This window comes from Poecilia reticulata, chromosome 21 (assembly GCF_904066995.2).
Source record: "Poecilia reticulata chromosome 21, P_reticulata-male-v2, whole genome shotgun sequence".
NCBI lineage: Eukaryota > Metazoa > Chordata > Actinopteri > Cyprinodontiformes > Poeciliidae > Poecilia > Poecilia reticulata.
Window position 1 is genome coordinate 18,561,344 of NC_088850.1, and position 20,323 is coordinate 18,581,666.

The window sequence follows — 20,323 nt, forward strand, 5'->3', positions numbered from 1 at the left end:
CTTTGTATTGGTTTGTCATGTGAAATCCAAGTAAAACATAAAAACCTTGTGGTTGTAGCGTGACAAAATGTAACAAAAAAAATGAAAGGTAGATAAATCATTTTACAAACCACAACAATTACCTGTCATATTGTGAAAGTTTTACCTCCATATGACCTCACAAAGAGGACAAAACTTCTCTCTTGTTTTTTTTTAAACCCCCGTTTACATTAAACTTCCATTTGTCTCTTTCTAAACTTTGCTGCTCAGAAGTGGCACGTGACAAAACAGTAAGTTAATTGGTGGCAACCGGCAGACTCTTCCGAGTGCTCCTCTTCCTGTCTAATTTCACAGGTCCTCCAACAGGTGTAGCTGTCACAGTCACAGGATCAATATAAGGGGGCTTGGAAAACAGCCCGTTCGCTCCTTTCCGAGCAGTTTGTGTGCGCACACGCATGCACGTGCTTCTTTGTCTGCACAATTGTATATATAGAAAGTGTTAATTGAGTTGTGATTGCCATTGTGTTCCTCGTCGGGGGGATGAACGAGACCCCCCGCCGACACCGCCTCACCCTTCCCATGTCAGTGTGAGTGTACCTGCGACACGTCGAGCTGACAGACGTTTCGTTTCCTTCTCACTTGATAATTACTGTAATACAAATTCAATTAAAAGTAAAGCAGCTCGAAAAGGCAAGAGGAATTAAAATCGGAATGAAAACAGAGATCTGAGAATGCATATTTTTTACAGATGTGTGCAAAAGGTAGAGGCAGGTTTGCGATGAATGCATCACATTTTTATGTCAGACTCAGAATTCTTCATTTGAAAACTTCTTTGTTAATATCTGATTCTGATACCCTGCTCGTTTATCGTTTTTAAGATGTTTAATTAACTCAAATAGCCACTTAGAAAAGATGCCGCAGCAGAACGTCTGAATTGAAGGTGTTTGTCAGATTAACAAACATCTTAAAATAGAAGCACTCTCCTTAGATTAGTTTAACATGGATAAGTTCCAGTGCTGTGAAAAGGTATTTGCCCTCTTGATTTTTTTTATTCAATTTTGTCATACGCACACATTCCAGATCAATGTCAAACTTTTAAAAGAAAGTTTAAAAAAACGTTTAAAAAAACGTATGTGAAAAAGTAATCAGCGTGTTGCTAAATCATGAAATCAAAGTCCTCAAGTGGTGGATGTTACCACCTAGTCACAAGTACACCATCTGTTTCAGCTTACTTTAGTCTAAAGCAATTCAAACTGAAAATGTTTTTATCAGTGAGATACAACTCTGTTATATTATTAGCTTACAGTTTCACAAGAGACTGATGTTTGATGCTGCGTTGCTCAGTCAAATAACATCTGTGTTCCTATGTGAAGTTACGTTGTTTGAGTATATCTGAAAAATCCACCGCGTCTTAACAGTCCACTCTAGCTCCACCAAGAACTGAGTAAACCTTTAGATTTTGAGTAGGTTGTACAGCTGAGTAAAATGTAATCAGATTACGCTGAAACGTTTTTTCTTGTGTTTTCCCAGTCTGGTGGTTGTTTGAAAATGATCCCAGCGGACCCATGATTAGCCGATCTGCCAAAGAAGATGACGAGGTGGATTAACACAGCAGAAATCTGAATAGCTTGTTAGTTTTCAACTACTTTGAATATTTATTTATTTTGATATGAGCTTTTTACTGCAGGTGAAAATTGCAAATAAGAGCTTTCTAGAACTGAATTCTTAGGGTGCATTCACATCAGCCCTGTTTAGTCCACTTTAACCAAACTCTAGTTTGCTTGCACTGGAAGCCTGATTCGCTTGGGTAGGTGTGAATGCACAAACTCTGATGGAGACCACAAAAGGAAACTCTGGTCTGCCTACAAACCTAGGACTCTGAGTAAAGTAAACTCTGGTACCGTTTGAATGCATCCTAAAGCAGAAAGCAGACTGTAGTGCAGGGCATTCTGGGTGAATACAAACTAAATCGTTTGTATCGTAGCACCAATAACTACTAGTGCAGCGCCTGAGTAGTTCTTGGTGCAGCACCAGTAGTAGTTTGTATTGTTTGACACAGCACAGTGTGAAAGTGAACCGCAACAACTGAACAGGTAACAAATGTTGCAATTTTGGTCCCAAATAAAAAAAAAGAAAAAATCTCCTGCATACATCGAAGGGTGTAAGGACACCCTTAGGCAGCCCTTTGTCTACTCTTGTTCTGCCCAAAGAACAGATGTTCTTGTTCTTTCTACCTCAGGAAACAGATGTCCCTGATCTTGCAGTGCGTCTTGAGTTTTTCCAGAAAAGGTGAGATACAAAATCAGCGACATCTACCAGTATGGAAAGTGTTGCAAAGCCAATGCTCACGTTCTGGGACTCCACTGAACCATATTGAGAGCCATTCTCAACAAACCATTGATGACGAACTTTGCAGTTGTACGGTTTGGGGTGCAATTACTTTTTTGCGTAGGCCCAGGTTGGTTTGGAGTTCCTCTTGTTATCTTTGTGAGATATGAAAATTACTTTGATGATCTGAAACATCTAAGTATGGCCAAAAAATAAAAAATAAATAAAAAAAAATTGGGTAGGGGTATATTTTTTGTTACACTGTAAAAGTTGTGAAACAGAATCACAAACAATGAGTAAAAACATTAAATTAACTCCATTCTTCTGTATTTCATTTTTATACTTCTGTCTATTAAACTCAATTACTTCCTGTGTGAACTTGGCCTTGATGAAAAAGAGTCCCATAATTCTGTTCTGAAGAAGAAAAAAAACATGAACAAAAAAAAAAAAAACATTGCAACATGCCCATTTTTTGGAGGAAGAAACTTTTAATACCCACAGCTCTTAATGACGGCACTGCAATTAGAGTGGCTGCATTTTTGCTCTAGCCGCGAGTCAAAGGAAAACAAATAAAGCAGCTCGATTTAGAAACCTTATTAGACTTTGAGTCCCTAAGCAATTAAAGTATTACAGCTGAAGTGCTTCTGTGAACCCAGCGATGGAAAGCATTTATAGGTGGTCTCTACTTTACTGGTGGTCTGTTACTGTTGCTTTTTTTTTTGTGCTCCTTTATTTGTGGCATTCAGCTTTGCAGACGCTCAAGTGTTTATATGTAAGTATGCTGTGAAAAGGTATTGGACAATGAAAGCTCTTGAAATTACAGTGTCTTTCAAGGGCAAATTACACACATACAAACTTTTACGGCCTATGCTCACTATTCATGCTCCGGTTTATGGCAAAATATTACCGTGCGCGTCACAGATTTACACAAACTGTAATTATTTAGGGCCTAATTCCAGCAGGAGAAGAAAAAAAAAAGATTAAAATGAAACGCATCTCGTCTATTTTATCATTCATTCTTTAATCTTCTCGCTGCAGCGTTTGCCCCACGCAGTGTCTAAATTGGCTTGGCTGTGATGATGCCCTTTGCAACGCAATCTCTCCAATTTGATGCCTTATCAAATTACTAACCCAGAGGAAATTAATGGTATCATCTATGTCAAGGCATTGATGTAGTTTCACTTAGCCTGAAACACTGAGGTCCTAATTGAAAGATTAGATTCCTTTAGATTTTCTATCCATCTTTGCACTAATTACAATTGAAGAGGAAAAGCGGCTGCCCCACATGTCAATTTAACAAATAAAACCAGGTAAAGATTAGAGGGGGGGAAAAAAAAAGATGTTTCACTCACGCAAAAAAAAAAAAAAAAAATTCAATAACACATTAATGTAATTGGCTGTAATTGGAGTAGAAGTGCTCTGCAGACAGGCAGAATTTCATTTTCTTAGATATATTTTACTTTAATGAGTTGTAATACATATCTGGACTGCAAACATTGACTGAAACCCGCAGTGCCACTAGGGGGGGTGGTGATGCTTTATGCGCTGCTGGTGAGCACATGGCTTGCTCCGAAAGTACATTCAAGAGTTGTTTCTCATTCACACACACAAGATGCAGACAGAGGGGAGGTGTCTAGGAGGAAAAATGAGGGAAAAAATGCAAAAAAAAAAAAAAAATGGATCACATGACTGCCTAAGTTGCTGCTGCAGCAGCCAGTCTGCCTCGTGTAACACCGGTATGCAGTCTCACCCTCAGCCTGTTAATACCATAATCCCCCCACTGCGATGACCTTCGCCTCCCCAGACCACTTCCGACACCTCCAGTTCGGCCACCTCTGCCCTTGCCCCTCTTCTTCTCGATCACCCAGCGAGTCCCCTCCACCACAACCACCACCATAATTGACTAATGACCCCATATCAATATTTGACTGTGGTCACAGGCTTTCAGTACTGTTGTAATTTAAAGTGGATTAGTGTTCGCCTCAGCACGTTTCTTTTGGCAGCCAGCCAGTGGGACGAGCTTTTGATAACAGGTTCCTTCTTGCGTGAGTGTGTATTTCCAGAGTATGTGTCTGTGTGGCTGGGAGTGCATGCCTGTCTTGATGTGAACTAAATAAGCTGCCCATTGCCCCACGGGACTTAGAGACACCAAAGCAACTAAAAAAAAAAATGCTGCAGTGTTTCCTGATGAGAAGATGGGAAAGCATACACACACACACATTTGCGGTCGCAGGGTGACTAACTAACTGCCTGAGCCTGTTCCTGAGAAATGTCCCAGCCCAGTTTTGGTTGCTCTCTGGCAATGACACATGAAGGCTAAGGAATACCTGCAAAAAAACAAAATATAAAAGACATGGAAGACTGATATAAGAATGCTGGCAGATCATCAACAAAACACAAACTCAGGATTTTTTGTGATTTATCCATTTTTACTATCTACACATAATGTTAGCCATAATCAAACTGAATACAATGGCCTCAAAACTATTCATACTCCTAAAAATACAGTTGCAAACTTTTATGCATTTCATCAGAATTTTGTGCGGTGACCAACACCAAGTAGTTTGCAATTGTGTAAAGAGCATTATTATTTTCAGATTTTATTACAAATAAATCTAAATTGATATCCCAGCTACAACCAGTGCAACCAGCTGTGTTCAGAAGTCACTTAATTACAAAAGAGTTGGGGAATCTGCTGACTGGACAACTATTAGCCGTAGAATCCACTAATCTGGTCATAGTGGAAGAGTGGCAAGAGAAAAAGCAATTGCTGAAGGAAGGCCAAGAGGAGGTTTTGCAGTTTCCTTAAGATCAAGTTGGGGGTGATGTGGAAGAAGATGTTCCACTCAGATGAGACTAAAAATAAACCTTTTGGCCTATAAGCAAAACCCTAATCGTGGAGAAATAATACCAATGTAAACAAGGTGTTGACAACATCATGATGTGGGGATGCTTTTCTTCAGCAGGGACAAAGAAGTTGGTCAATGGGAAGATAGATGGAGCTAAATACAGAAAATTCTAGAAAGAAAACCAGGTAGAGGCTGCAAAATATAGCAAGAGCTACAATAGATTAGGTTTCAAACTCCAGTCCTCGAAGGTCAGTGTCCTGCAACTTTTGGACCCGTCAAAATGACTCAATCACCTAGTTATGCACTTACATTCTACAGAGTCCTGCCAAAGACCAAATTACGTCATTCAGGTGTGTTGACACAGAGACACAGTTAAACGTTGAAAGACAGCTGGACAACTGTGGCTTAGATAAAAGAATGTTAATGTGTTGAGAGTATTGATTTGCAAAACATTTTGAAATCCACGTATTAGTTTACTTTCACACAAATAAAAAACTTTTTGTTGGTCTGTCACAGAACTTCCTAATATAGTACATTGAAAAAATATGAGAAGTTGAAGGAGTAGGAACACTTTTGTCAGAAACTGAAGATTCATTCAAGCCTCTCAAGTTATGTTAATGAGAGCAAATTTTAACTGAATTCTTACTTGATTTATCTATCTTCACTCTATTAAGATTTATGGACTCCTTTCCTCCTGTTTTATGTCTGCGTTGCTGGTCCAGACTTGTCAGGATACACTGTCTGCCTCTCTGCTGCGCTAAACAAACCATCCAGCTGAACTATGGCAGTGCAGAGACACACAGACAAGACAAACAGAGGGAGTAAAAAAAAAGAAGAAAAAAAAGAAAAAGACTTTGAATCTTACTTTGTACCCTACGCGGGTGCTTTCTGCATGCAGAGCACGAGGCCGGTGTTTATCTCGCTTGCCGGTGGAATGTTTGTGTAACCGAACCTTACGCTGATCGAGTTCAAATCACGGGAAGGATAATTAAAAACATGTTGATCCCTTCAGTCACGGCGAAAGGGGGCAGATTTATTAATGATACTCTTGCGGCAGTGGCGGACTGCGTGCTGCAACTGAAGAGATGGCGACATTGCTGGAAATCATTGGTTAGATTGTCGTTTACCTGCAGGCCCGTGCCGGCATGAGTGGTCTTTCATGTAAATGAATTTGTCTAGAGAATGAGAGAAACGAGAGACAGAGGGAGGAGTGTGAGATTGAATTAATAGCTTCAGGTCATGTGGGGGTATAGGGGGGATAATGATTTCTTCATGGACATAGAGTCAAATGGCCCGGGCATCTTGTTCTGTTCTTTGAAGGAGGAATGAATGAAAGGGTGAAACATTACATGGAACAGGGGCATTTGCTGAATATGTAAATGTATATGCTTTTACGACACAGTCTACATGCCAATAACGCTTCCAAATGACCCACTTTGCATTTACGCGATGCAAATTTTCCCCAACACGCTGTAAGATATCATCGATTGAGTTGTGCGCCCATATGTTGAACATAATTTCCTTACAATATCGAAACATTTTGACATGCCGAAGTGAAAACCAGTTGTTTCCGTACTATTTTTCCGTCTGTCTAGTCAAGGTTTAGCTTAGTCAAATGCCTGTTCTTCTTCCAAAACAAGATATGCCCCTCAAGCATTAACTGTAAAGCTCCCTCAGACAAAGGTCCAGGTGTTTCAGAGGCTGCGTCCAAACCTGGAGGTTAATGCCTTTGCGCGTTGTTTTGTGAAGCGAGCCTCCATGGGCACGTGAACATAAAAAGACATACCTCAAACTTCCAACAGCCCATGCCGAAAGAGCCCCATGGGGGTCTGGAAGCAATGGAGGGGGGCTCCTAGTCCAGGGTCTAATGGTGGGAACAGTGCCGAGGTGAATCCGTCTTTTTGTTCATTGTGGATAAAGGGGACTTTTGAGAGGCAGCGTGCGTTTTTGTTCAAGGGAGGGCCATCGAAAGCTGCAGGCCATGCTTGTTCTGAGCTGCGTTGTTTTGGTGCGTGGGGGGTGCAGGAGTTTGGACACGGACAGGGGACAGAGTTACTCGCTCCAGGGAGAGAAATATGCTGCTGCAAGAATGTTGGAAGCAGGACAGCGTATCATTTGTCTGAGAGAGAGAAAGAAGTGGGAGAGAGTAAGATGGGGCAATAGAAAGAAACAGATGGACCGGGGGTAGAAAGTGAGACAGAGAAGGAAAGGTGTGAAGGTGCTTTATGGGGTACTTAGTAGCTCATGTATCCAGGCTACTGTCATCTCAAGACATCCATTGTGACGTTTGCAGCTGAATAATTTTGATTTTTACCTCCGAGATTATCCGGAAATGTTTCAATTTTTAACTACTAAAATAACTGAGTAAGTGATTCTACATCTCTGTGACAAGGACTTGCTATTCAGCATGACCGAGAGATTGCTTCAGGCAGCCGGCAGTGAACTCTCCATGATCTCTGACCTGTCTGACCCGTCCAACAGTTCCACTTCCACAGAGCAGCTCTGATTGATGGGCTTTCAGGAACTCATGACTGCTCCCTGTGTCCTGGGTAGAGGTTGAACAGGAATTTGTCCATTTCTACCTGACACCTAATCATTGCAAAAGATCTGAAGGAGACAGTGGTTCATTTTTGCCCTCTGAGCCAATACAGTGATTTTAAAAGAGTCTCAGATGTATTTACCAGTTTGTTTTTGTAATTCATTTGATTTTTGTTTATGTGGTTTGGATTTCAAGAAGCCTATCTCATCTGAAACTGCTGCTTGAGAAAGATTGGCAAGTCCACACTTTTTATAGCCATGAGCAAGTTTCTGGCTTAATTCTGGCTATATGTCAAACCACTCTTCCTGGCTGAACTTGGCTCTTTTTCATGTCATGGACCCAACCATTAAATATATTCCATGTATTATCCACAAGGTGGATGTCAAGACTTTAGGGAGGCCATTTAAGAAGCATAATGTAAATCATTTAAAACTAAATCTGATGCGTGTCTTTGGATCAATGTCTCATTGGCAACCTCTTTATCATCTAAAGAAAAGAATGTAGTAACAAAGGTCAAGCACAATTCAGAAACTGATGGAAAACTGGAGTCACAGTCCACAATGATGCAAGCTTTACATCCCTGTGGCCTGATATGGCAGCAAACAAAAATTGAGCCCTCCACCAACCAAAAGATCAGCAAGTTCAACGTTACTTTGCAGCTATGGCCACCAAATGGCTTCTGGAGAAATGTCTTCTTGTCAGACAAGCCAACAATCAAGTTGAAGAACACTGGATCAACATCATAGAGAGGATAGAGTGCTTTGTACAAACTATACAAAACTGGTTTTGAAGTGAGTTAATGGTAAACTTGTAAATGACCTTACCCCTTCAGCTTAAAACCTGGTTCCTTGGCAGAAAACCAAGCAATATAACTGAACTCTGCCAATTCTGCCAAACAGAGCAAACAAATATTCATCCAGAATGATGGTAGGTCCATGTTGATAACTACAAAAAGTATTGTAGACCAGTCTCCTTCTCAAAAGTCTTTATAAGACATTTAGCGCAATAATAATCGGTGTGAATGTACGTGTATTTTTTACACTGGGTGAATTAGAGAACATGTAAAATTTATGGGTTTTCCATACAAATCCCATAAATTATATTTACGTCAATGATGAGCTTATGTACATGACTGACTTCAACCGTTTCTAGTATTTCATACAATTATGAAGCAATTTGTAAGAGTTTATTGTAGAAATCAAGAAGTAAACTAGATGACTTATTTCACCATCACATGTTTAACATTGCACCTGCACTAGATGAAAGACATGACAGCCTTGCACTGGCGTAGCTGTTAAATGACCCTGTGGGCATTTTTCTTTGGTCTTTTAACTTTTCAATTGATTTTCAAGCCTCTAAGCTCTTAAAGCATCTATTAATTTGTAAAGGAGCACTGGTCTCTTCCACAGCTCATTGTAATTGATGAGATCACATGGCTTTTTCAAACGGCAGAGCCAGACAGGTCCCTTAGAAGTAAGCGGTGAGATGCCCGTAAAGCTGTCTGTCCTGTCAAAACAGGTTCTAATGTGTTTAAAAATAGGTTACACATGCTGTGGGACATGTACATAGTGAACAAGATGTTCTGGAAGAATTTGCTTTAAGGTTAAAAAATGAGCTTAATCCATGTTTGAACACATTGCAACATTAATATCTCTAAAATGTGTCTCTCCTCATCTTACAAGGCAGCATATCATGGTTTAATGTAACGTTGCACGGCCAATTAACACATCGATGCTCAGTCAGCCACAGAGCTCGGAGGTCAGAAGTCTTGGTCTGTATTGCGTGAGGCTCAGTAAGACAAAAGCAGAGGTAGTCCCACAGAAAATCTATTTTCTAATGTTTCTAAAAACAGAAGCGTCATTATACAATAAGCCTATTGTACAGAGTATAGGCTTCTTGAAGTCATTGATGATCATTTTGATACTCCGATGCATTCATGCTGGGTAAATCTTCCTTCGAAGGACATAACAATGCACACAGTCAACTGTAAAAGGCAAATTAACGCTAATAATAGCTTTGATTTGAGCGCTAATTGTCGTAATCCATAAAGCATCCTCCCAGATGACATCATGTGAAGGCTGTCAAGTATCCGAGATGCATGAAAGAGATTCAGAAAGAGCTAATAACCTCTGACAAAGTACATAAAATGATTGAATGACTTCCCCGAAGACGAAGCTGCTGTGTGGATAAGCTTGGACATGCAGGAATGTGGATGTCCGAGTATTTGGTTCTACACTGAAACATACATATAGCTTTTCAAAAACACAACTCTCCCATTCTCGCTTGCATGACCCTCTGTTAACATGGCCATGAGTTACATTACAGGGGTCGCCTCAAAAATGATTTGAATTCACCTCCCCCCAACCTATGATTATTTATCACATGCAAAATAGGCTGGGACACGGTGATGTATGTTATCGGCAGTGACAATGATAAGCAGGACAATAATTACACAAAGCCCAGCTCATCCATCACAGTCACTTATCACTTAAACAATCAGGCATTAAACAGACAAAGGCGTGGAGACGAGAGGAAAGATGCAGGACTGGGATTGTTGCCCCGTACCTCTGTCAAAGCACATCCAGCCCTGTTGCTTTTACACACACCATGTCATGGGGGCTTTTAGTGGGTCACTGTGCAGTGCTTCCACAGATGTGAAGGAATTATGCTCCAGTTTCAAGAGATAATCCATGAGAAAGAAATGCACTCATTGACTAGTATTTTTATCTGATGAAAACTCATGGGAACGAATCAAATAAGTGTGACTTAAAGAGGAAAAAGTAGGAAGTTTCTAAACTGCCCCTCCCAGAAAAACAAGAAACAAAAATCAATCTACCAGATAACGCATAAACTTCTAACAAGGCAACGGCTCGTTTAACACCACAGAAAAAAAAGTTCCATTATATATTGAAACCAGTTGAAAGTCCTTTAAATGAAATGCTTGAGAAAATTCAGACTGACTCATATTTGCAAAGAGTAGTGCAACCCGTTGCTTCCCTAAGATCTCTATTGTGTCCAGGTCAGGTCTGTTTGATGGCCAATCAGAGACAGTACCGCCTTGGTTACTGAACCAGTTTTTGGTACCTTTGAGTGGACAGGTTTCAAGTCCTATTTGAAAAAAGTAGAAGGACTCATGAAGTTCTCTAAAACATCCTGGTTGAAAGCTAAGTTGAACCCAATAGTCCCAACTTTTTCTACAATTTACTATTTTTCTTTTTTTCCTAGATGTACCTATAAAATTCAAATGTATAATAAAACAGATCTTGCAAAATTTGGAATGAGGTTCTAATAGTTTTTAAGTAATACACATTTATTTCCTACGAGCGACAAATTATGACTTTCTTTGTTATGAATGCAGATTATTTAGTCTTTGAGTGTGACACCAACAAATAGTCAGTCAAGAGGCAAAACCAAAAGTGGACTTCTACTGCTCTAGTCAGAAAAAAAAACAATACGTGTTACATAAGTATAAGCTTCAGATTTTTTTAAGCTATTCCATTGCTTGTATTGGGTTTTCTTTTACTAAGATTATCATTTACATGGGAAAAGATTCATGGAGGCAGAAAATAGAACATGTAGTGTTTATATGTTAACTGGTAGAAAATGAAGGCAATGCAAAGATGTTATAAAACAGAGTTCACTTAAATCATTATGATATCATTTTTTTTATTTATCTGCATTTATTTTACATCAGACAGTCAATGGCAAGATGTTAAGTTTTCAGTAAGGACAGGAAGCTTATTGATGGTGCAGAGTCACTTAGTATCTTTATAAATAATTATCAGGTTCTGTGTAAACAGCTGTTCAACATCAACACAAGAGTTTAATAAAACAGCTTGTAAAAATGGTTTTGAGCGTAGAGATTTTTTCAGATGGGAGCGATTTTGGTCTCACTCTGGCCATTCAAGCTCGGCACCCAATAATTTGGATTTATACGAAACAAATATACCAGGAGAAATCTTTTTACAATAGGTTAGATAGCAACTGCTTATAACATTTGAACAGAAACTTGTGACTAGCCCTTTATTTTGGTGAGACAAAACTTGAAATTCATTTAAATAAAGCTACTACAACCTAAAAGTAAATGCTAAAATTTCTCACCTTACCCGCTTCCTAACTCACTTTTATCAAAATGACCCTATACTAATTGGATTTTTACTTTATGCATGTAATTTTTGGTTCCTGTGTGTATGCGGTGGATTGCTTCGACATGTCACTGATCATGAACTTGAACCCTAAAGCCCACGGCCACAGAGCGGAGATAGAAACTGGAGACTGCACAGCTTGAGCGACAGAAAGAGTGAGCTTCCCCAGCAGCAAGAGGTCAGAGGTTACCTAAATACTCAGAGAGCCCCCTGGGCTGGGTTGATCCACTCTGGGGTAATGAGGTTGACACCTCCTGGGACTTGTAACCCTTCAACCCCGGACCATCGATGTATTGGCCTGTTGGGAGAAAAGAGGACATTTATCCAAAGAGGCCACCAGAACTGCAGTAAGGCAGAAACACAAGGTATCTGACCTTTTGTCCAGCGCCGTGAAATATAAGACTAAACACCATCGGCTTAACGTATCATTTACAGTAGAAAGCTGAGAGACTGAATGACCTAATGGAGGGTATGTGGTAAAAAAAAACTGCAGAAAAAAAAGAGAGTGAAGAGCAAACATCTGCTTCATTCAAGTAAAAAAATAAAATAAAATAAATGCACTTTCCAGCAGAGTTTTATTCCCTTGTTTATTGCTGAAGGATTGTGAATAAGTTTCCTTTGAACATGATGGATCATTAAAGTAATGGTGTACTGTGGTTTTGTTCTTTTTCTGCTTAGATGTTTCTTCTTTTTAATACAAATTTCTATCTGTGTCTTTGTCTCTCCTGAGAGCCGCTTTTGCTCTACTTACCAGGAAACACTTTCTAGATATGCAAATGTATTGAAACAAGAAAGAGTGAAAAAAGTGAGTATGTGTGCGTGGGAGACAGAGAGGGAGGCATACTGTTGGATTTGTTTTAACACTGGCAAATCATAGACAACTATGAGTCTCAAGGCAACATGTGTGTCTCTGAAAACATACATGATATTTTTTGGGATTTGTATGCACTTGCATTAAATTTGAACTGGTAAATTTAGTTTGTAGGGTTTTTCAGTAGGTTTAAGCTGCAACTTTATTCATTTTTCTATGTTAAACTACAATATTTAATCTTTAATAAAATTTCAGTCTATTTTATACAGGAAACATAACAAAATCAATAGTTAATGCAACAATTTACCATCCATGAACCATTTCACTTTTTTTTCTAATGTCTAAAATAGAGCATCACAAAGTCATGCATGATTATGGGTAGAAAAATAAGGACACATCTTATATATTTAACAATAAACAATAATTCAATAGTGTGAATTTTTGTAATGCAATATGCCATATGTATTCCCGAAAAGACTATGCAAAAGGTTAAAGATCTGGTGGTGGCAGAATTATGCCAAAAAAGGAAACTTTATTTGGGGACCAAAAAAAAAGACTGTTTGGACTTGAGGGGTAAATGGATAGAGTGAAATTCAGGAAAATCCTGGAAGAAAATCTTTTGGAAGTTACAAAGAACTATATACAAATATATTTATGTGTTAAAAAGGCCTAGTCAAACTCCAGCTGAGAATCTGTGGCATGGTTAGGTTCACAGACACTCTCTGTCCCAGTGACTTATACTGGGTTCGTTAACAAGAGGATTGGGGATCAGTTTTAGTTTCTAGGTGCGCAGAGCTGGTGAATATATGGAAGACGCTTCACAATTATTTATTTAATAAACAAAAATCTCTGCGAGACATTGAAGTTTGTGTTTGCAATCTGACACAATCTGAAAAACCTCAAATGTCGTGGACGATTTTGCAAAGCGGTGTATAATTATTGACAGGAAATCAAATCCGTTTCCTCCAAACACGTTTATAGACAGATGGACACAACATGTTTGAAAGGAGCAGCCATCCCCCAGAAAGGTCTTTGCAAGCTCAGAACCAGCATGTTTCTTCACGGCAAAAGCAAACAACAATCGTTAATTCGAGCTTGCGCATCAGCGTAGCAGCTTTCTGAGACCTCACCTTGGTGACCCGTGTCAGAAAGTCAATAACGAGACATACGCCGCTCTTCACTGGAGGCCCGGTGAGCCACTTTAGCAGCCAATTTCCTTCACAGTCATTAGCTAACTGCTAAATCACAACCCAGGCACGGCTAAATAACAGAGCCTGATTAAAGCACAAAAGCAGGTGATTAGAAATTACAGGAAACATGTTGTATTTTTTTACGCAAACTCGTTCCGAGTGGAAAGTGAGCATATGTTCGAAAATGAGCCTGTAAAGTGATTTTGGATTTCTCCCACCACCCCTCAACAGCGCTGGCAGCGAGTGTCATTCAAGATGTGGCCTTTCCACACTCATAAAGAACACATAAAACACACATTGTGCACTCGTTAAGTACTTACAGAGGTGAGATTTATGTGCCGAGGTCTGGTTTTCCAAATAGAGACCGGCGCTGTCTATTGAAATGCCTGTGATATATTTAAAAAGCGCTCCGGCATGAATGCCAATATGATTGCGTAAAACAGGGGAATTATGTTTCCTTTGACAAAGGAGAGTATGAATGAAGATGGTCCCAATGCTGAATCCTGTTCAGGCAATTACAGCGGATATAAAAAGTCTGCACACCCCATCTTAAGAGCCTTGTTGTTGTGATGTAGAAAAATGAAACCATAATAGATGATAGCAGATCTTTTTCCAACTATACTGTGAAATACACAATATACATGTCAACTATAACAGAAAAAAAAAACATCTGGGAAGAACAAACTCATACTTTTGATTCAGTTCCAGGACACTTGATAATATCCAGCAACTCTCACCGAATCAACCTTTCAAACAATTATTAATGAGTCTTTTAACATGTCTTCATGTGGATCATTTTTGTGCCCTTCATAAAATATCATGTTGACCTATTGTGACCTTTTTACAAGCTGTGGTTAAATCGTGCGATTGATGAACACGTTAAGAAAATCCTAACAGGATGGCTCAACTTTATTTACTGTTTGCTGATTTACAACAACTGAGGGCATCAAAGAAGACTGAATACTGGGAATTAATCAACAAATGCTTTAACAAGGGATTAGTATAAGAGTGTGTACTCTTGTCACAGTTATTTCAGCTTATTTTATCTCGTTTTCCTCCTTAGTAGATTAGCTCATTAATTGTGTCAATTTTTTTCTGAAATGATTTTGAAACATCTCAAAAACCTGGCATTTTAACAAGGGTCAGTAGCCTTGGTTTTTAACTTGTTACAGACAAATATAAAATGGGCAGCATGGGTTTCATTCATTGATGTTGTGTGGAGTGATTAACAACTGGCAGTCTAAGTCTGAAGACGGAAAACAAAGTGGGGCAAGTGTCAATGTGGCTAATGGCCGTTTCAAAACAACTTCAATCTTAAACAGTTCATAAGAATACAACAGATGATTTACATGCTTTTACCTACCTCCATCTGGTTACTGTAACTCCACAAAATCCCATTATAAGAAATTCAAGTCACCCCTTTAAAACACTTCAAGGCATGCACTCAAGAAAAAGCCAACAGGAATCCAATGAGAGTCCAAAGAACAGGTACTGGCATGACAAAAACCAAACAGAAGGAAACAGAGGAAAACCCATACAACAGAAACGAGGCAGTATGTACACAACAGGAGCTAATAATAATGAACAGGTGTGTGATTCATGAAGATCAGACGTATGACAAGTGAGACAGACTTCAACCAGAGTTGTAAAAACTAAAGTGAAAGAGAGTGAACAAAACCTTAGCTATAAGTTGAATTTAGGGGTATACCGGTACACAAACAAATCACAGTTCTGCACAACAAGAAAAAGTACCCTTCAATGTTTTCTACTGTTACCTGGCAACCTTGGAGGGGCTGAGGGTAATGTGGTAATTTTGTCATCTCAACATGACGCTGCAATAAAAAAAAAAAAGAAGAGACACGTTTAGCTTCCATTCACATCTAATAGGAAAGTTTAATCTTCTGTGTAATGTACATACTCCTTCACTTTATATCAAATACTTTAGGTATCACTGAGTAACTGCAGTAATCACCCTTCAATTGAGTACATTACCAATGGCTATAATACCCCTTTAAACTAAACGAGAATTCTTTTAACATGCTTCGTTTAACATTATCAATTTTATCAGATACAATCTATTCACAGATGGCTTTTAATTCTCTAAACCATATTAGTTTTTTTAAGTTAGTACTTTAACTCAAATTTCTTGTCCCTTTTTCTCAAACCTTTTGTATTTTCAACTATCAAATAAAAATATATGAATTGGCTTTTAACCATTTGAGTAACTTTTAGAATTTTTATTCTGTACAGATAAAATATACTTAAACATTTAAGCATTTTAGCTTTTAATTGTATTGACTGTTTTAACAGAACAACATTTTAACTTACAAAAAAAACTGAAAAGGTGTAATGCTCCTTTAATGCTGTGTCTCTTTACTAAGTTTCACACATAGGCAGCCATATGGTTTCTCTGGCTTTTGCAATAACCCACAAAAAAGTCAATTTTACAAAAAGACACCAAAACAACGTCTTTTGTGTGAGAACCGTTCAATAAAGTGCAAAGTAATGAAGTAACACTTCATTACTTATAAGTTCTTAATGAATTCAGTAGTCCTTCCGTTTTTCAACTAGCTCAACACACGTACAAAGTCCGATAGCATTAGCATTAATTAGCCTCCAGAAATATATGCCGTTTTCTACACAATACTAATCAGAAACTGTATAACGTGGCTTACTATTTGACTATAGATTCAATAACCTCTTCAACTCTTAAAGGGAACCAATATATATGCATCAAAACTGACCTGTGATACAGGAAAGATGACACAAACTTCCGTTAGCATCTAAAGGGAAGGTTTATTCTTCTTCTGTGTGCCCAACCTTCTCTATCCCATCAAAGCGACAGGCGCCCCCTAGCTGCTATATGTGGAATCGCATTGGAAAATTTTAAATAACACTAAAGAACTTACTACAACGAGAAATTAAGGATAGAAAAGGAAAAATGGTGTTGGGGTGCCTATTTTTATACTTAGTGTTTTCATTACTTATAATATGGATCTAAAGACAAATAAGTTGGACAAGTGTAGTTTTAAGACAATAAGATACAATCGAATTAAATAATACAAAGCGCTTATCCACAATTTAAAAAAAATATCCATGAGGGCTTGTTTCAACTTCACTTTTCTAAATTTGAAAACAAAAATTAAATTGAATGTTGAACACTCGAAAACCTGATATCGTTTCACCAATGTCTGTAAATCAAGGCATACATCCAGCAATGACACTCCGCTGTTACCATTGATCACCAGGCAACCAAATGTTTTTCACTTTGCTGTTTAAGAGCAAGCGGTGTGATTTCACTCCATTCCTGTATTGCTTTGGTGTGAAGTACTTGAGTCATTATCCCCCATTTATTCATTTTTTGACACAAGCAAGGGATGAAAGCAGGATCAATTGTGACCAACGTATTCTTGGTTTGAATGAATGTACCAAACTAGGACTTTTGTACTGCAAAAGTTAAGCTTAAGAGCTGTACTGTGACAATTTAATATGTTACATGCGTATAATCCTGAAGTTAAAAAAGAATGGGCAATGGGCTCAAATGAAAGATTTTATTATGATTTTTTTTGTTTTTGTCAACTTTTCGACTAACTGAGTTAAAATCATTTGGCAGCAAGGATGAGCTTCAGGTTTCTATTCTACTTCTCATTTCTCTTAGTTATAGTTCTTTTTTAAGAAATTGATTAGACTTTTTTGAAGTGAGGTTTTGTGGCAAATTATGACTAATAGTTTCATGTAAAACAGATGTCATGTCCCAGTGATAAGACCCTTTTACATTGATTTTACAACTGTAAAATAGTGGACAATGTTCATATTCTTGGGACACAACACTATATCAAGAGATACACTATTGACTAAGACCTAATCAGTGTCTTTGATTGGTTGCAACTAGTTCATCCACTCCAAGTCCACTAAAAGCAGAGTGAAATTTGAAATTTTCAAACAAGCTGTCAATTGTGACATAATATGGAAGATGGTTTGCACCTGTGACTTTCTAGGTCTCATTGAAGTTTGGAAAGTAATCATTTCACACTGATGATCAGTTGATCGAGCCAACTGATACGAGCAGTAGCCCCTACACCAGTAAATCTGCATAGAAGCCAAGGCTGCACAATATAGCTGCAATATTTTCTCTTTGCAATGTCAAGATGTGCAACACTGATGCTGCAAAAGAGTGTTTGTGATGCAAAATATGTTGCTTAAAACATGAGGAGTTCACCTTTTGTATACCAATAGGATATTCAGCCTGTTTGATGGAGACTCATAGCAATAGATAACAAAGTCAACGACTAAGTTACTAAAGGTAGCAGTGACAACCGTGATCACAGGAATGGTAGAAGAAGAAGGACTGATGAAGGTATCGCTCAAAAATCTCAGCATCTCATGATTTATTATATCAGGTAGGCCTAAAAGTAGCACAGATGTTGTTTGGCTCAGAAGCTTACAGATCTGCTAATTCGCCACAACAAATGCGCTAACTAAAGATTTATCTGATTGTGCAGCACCAAAAACACAGAATGCATCTCAAAATTCTTCCCTCACCTTTAGCTTATCAAAGCGATGAAGTCCCTCTTCAAGGGAAGGCGTCACAGTTGACGCTAATGTGTCTTTAATGCAGCCGGTTACACCCGTACACTTTAGAATCAAAACATTTAAGCAGACCTGCTCACCGGAGGCAGAAGCGAACCTTGTAAAAATGAATTATTGATGGCATACGAGGCTCCTTTCTGACTGGGAACAATGTAACCGGCACATCTGAGCTCTTTAAAATCAAGGTCTCTCCGCTCGCTTTCATGTTCTGACGAGAGCTCAGCCTCCAAGCCACAAGACATTCCTTGATTAACCGGTGATGTCCAAGTCTCTTTCTCGGAGGCACCGCAGTCCTGTCGGGACAGAGCACGTTATTGTTGGGATACCTGCATAGCTGCATGATTGGTGTCAAATAAACATGGTACTAAAGCTGCAGTGCTAGAGGTCTTTTTACCTGTAATTATTGCATGGCTAGCTTTCTACTGTGGGACGGCTGCCAGCTTGCTTTGGCTTTTATGGGGCTTCTGGTCTTTTCTTGTGGTTGTCATGCTGCAATTAAAACTGTCTCCAATCGCTGGGTGGCAAAAGGCACTGAGACAGACTCTTGTCTCTCTCTCTCACACAGACACACATACAATGTGCATGTGTACGAATGCGCACACACACAAACACACTGTGGAGTCTCTGGCTGGAGGCAATGGGAAAGCGTATGATATAGGAAAAACATAGTTAATTACATTTGACAGGTATCTATTAAAATGCATTCTTAGACTTTAGAGGCCTTCACACATCTAATGGAAACACACACTCAACTGCTGCCCATGAATAATAGGGCTTCCAAGCCAAAAGCTTTTGGGTTCCCCCCCGCCTTATCTCACCAACATCAAGCATCTGTCAGCGAATAGACAAATCACCACTAATCAAATTCACAAAAGTATAAACCAAGGTCTTACACCGGTATTCAGGTGCTTTTTAATTAGTTATTCAGGGATTCTTTTCACTTTTGAGTTAACACACACTTGAATCCCTCGTGAGAAGGAGCAAAAGCTCTCCTGTTTATTACAGACAATAGTGGTGTGATTATAATCACGCCACTTTTCCTCCTGATTCTGCCATCAAAGGGAAGATGTATGGACTGCAGAAATGCCCGAGTTGTGACCTGCAGGGGGAAACGTCCACATGCATGGAAAGGTGTACCTGTGCTTTAAGGTGGACATAGTGTCTGGCTTTTTTCTCTCTTCATATTCTGACCATTTGTCTGTTGACATTTGTGTCCAGTCTTTGCTGTTATTTAATCTAATCTTTTACAGTCTTCAAAGATTATTGAAGTCTGTCACTAATCTTTGAAATCACATTTGGACAACTGATAAAACAATACTCTGAAAAATAACACAAGAGTCTGAATGGAATTAAACACTAGAGAAATAATAACTATGTAAATCTAGAATGTGCAACTATGATGCATACAGTCATAATTATTGATATTATTTAGTAGATAAATCTTGTTTCGCTGTTTTTAAAAATCGAAGCTTTCATTTCAGTACATTTAGTAGAAATAAATGCACTGAATAAAATTACAGGTACCACAATTATTGTTCCTGCTGACAATTTCTCTAACATAAACATAACATACAGCATTTCTATAATTTTATCATTGCTGGTTAAGTTCACCAGTCTTCCTAGGTACCTTTAAACAGTGTTACATCATTTCCTGTTTCCCCTTAGGTCTGAATATTGGGTGATATATAAGCCCCTTTTCTCCTGGTCACTCTACAGAATGGAGATGACAGAGAACATGTTAGTCAAGCAACAAGGAAACAGCTACCAGACTAAATGTGCCCATAAATTCAGACCAGTATAACATATTATGAACTTTTCTCTCTCAAAAAAAAAAAGGAGAAGGAGGCTCAGAGGTACTTTAAGGTTCAGAGGTACAGGAGGAGCTGTATACA

The 20,323-nt window shown here is 38.7% G+C and overlaps 1 long non-coding RNA gene across 2 annotated transcripts in view; it reads right to left on the reverse strand.

Moving 5' to 3' along the window:
- The window catches only part of LOC103457829 (uncharacterized), a 50,729-nt gene extending 34,034 nt beyond the window's left edge, over positions 1 to 16,695 (reverse strand). The window contains exons 1-3 of one of the 2 annotated variants that reach the window (XR_532481.3): positions 16,586 to 16,695; positions 15,617 to 15,673; positions 12,031 to 12,138 (exon numbers count right to left, since the gene is read on the reverse strand). This is a non-coding gene — a long non-coding RNA (uncharacterized LOC103457829). Of the gene's footprint in view, positions 1 to 11,299; positions 12,139 to 15,616; positions 15,674 to 16,585 lie in introns of those variants that run through there. The other variant, XR_532482.3, reaches the window with a different exon arrangement.
- Between the last annotated feature and the right edge of the window lie 3,628 nt (positions 16,696 to 20,323).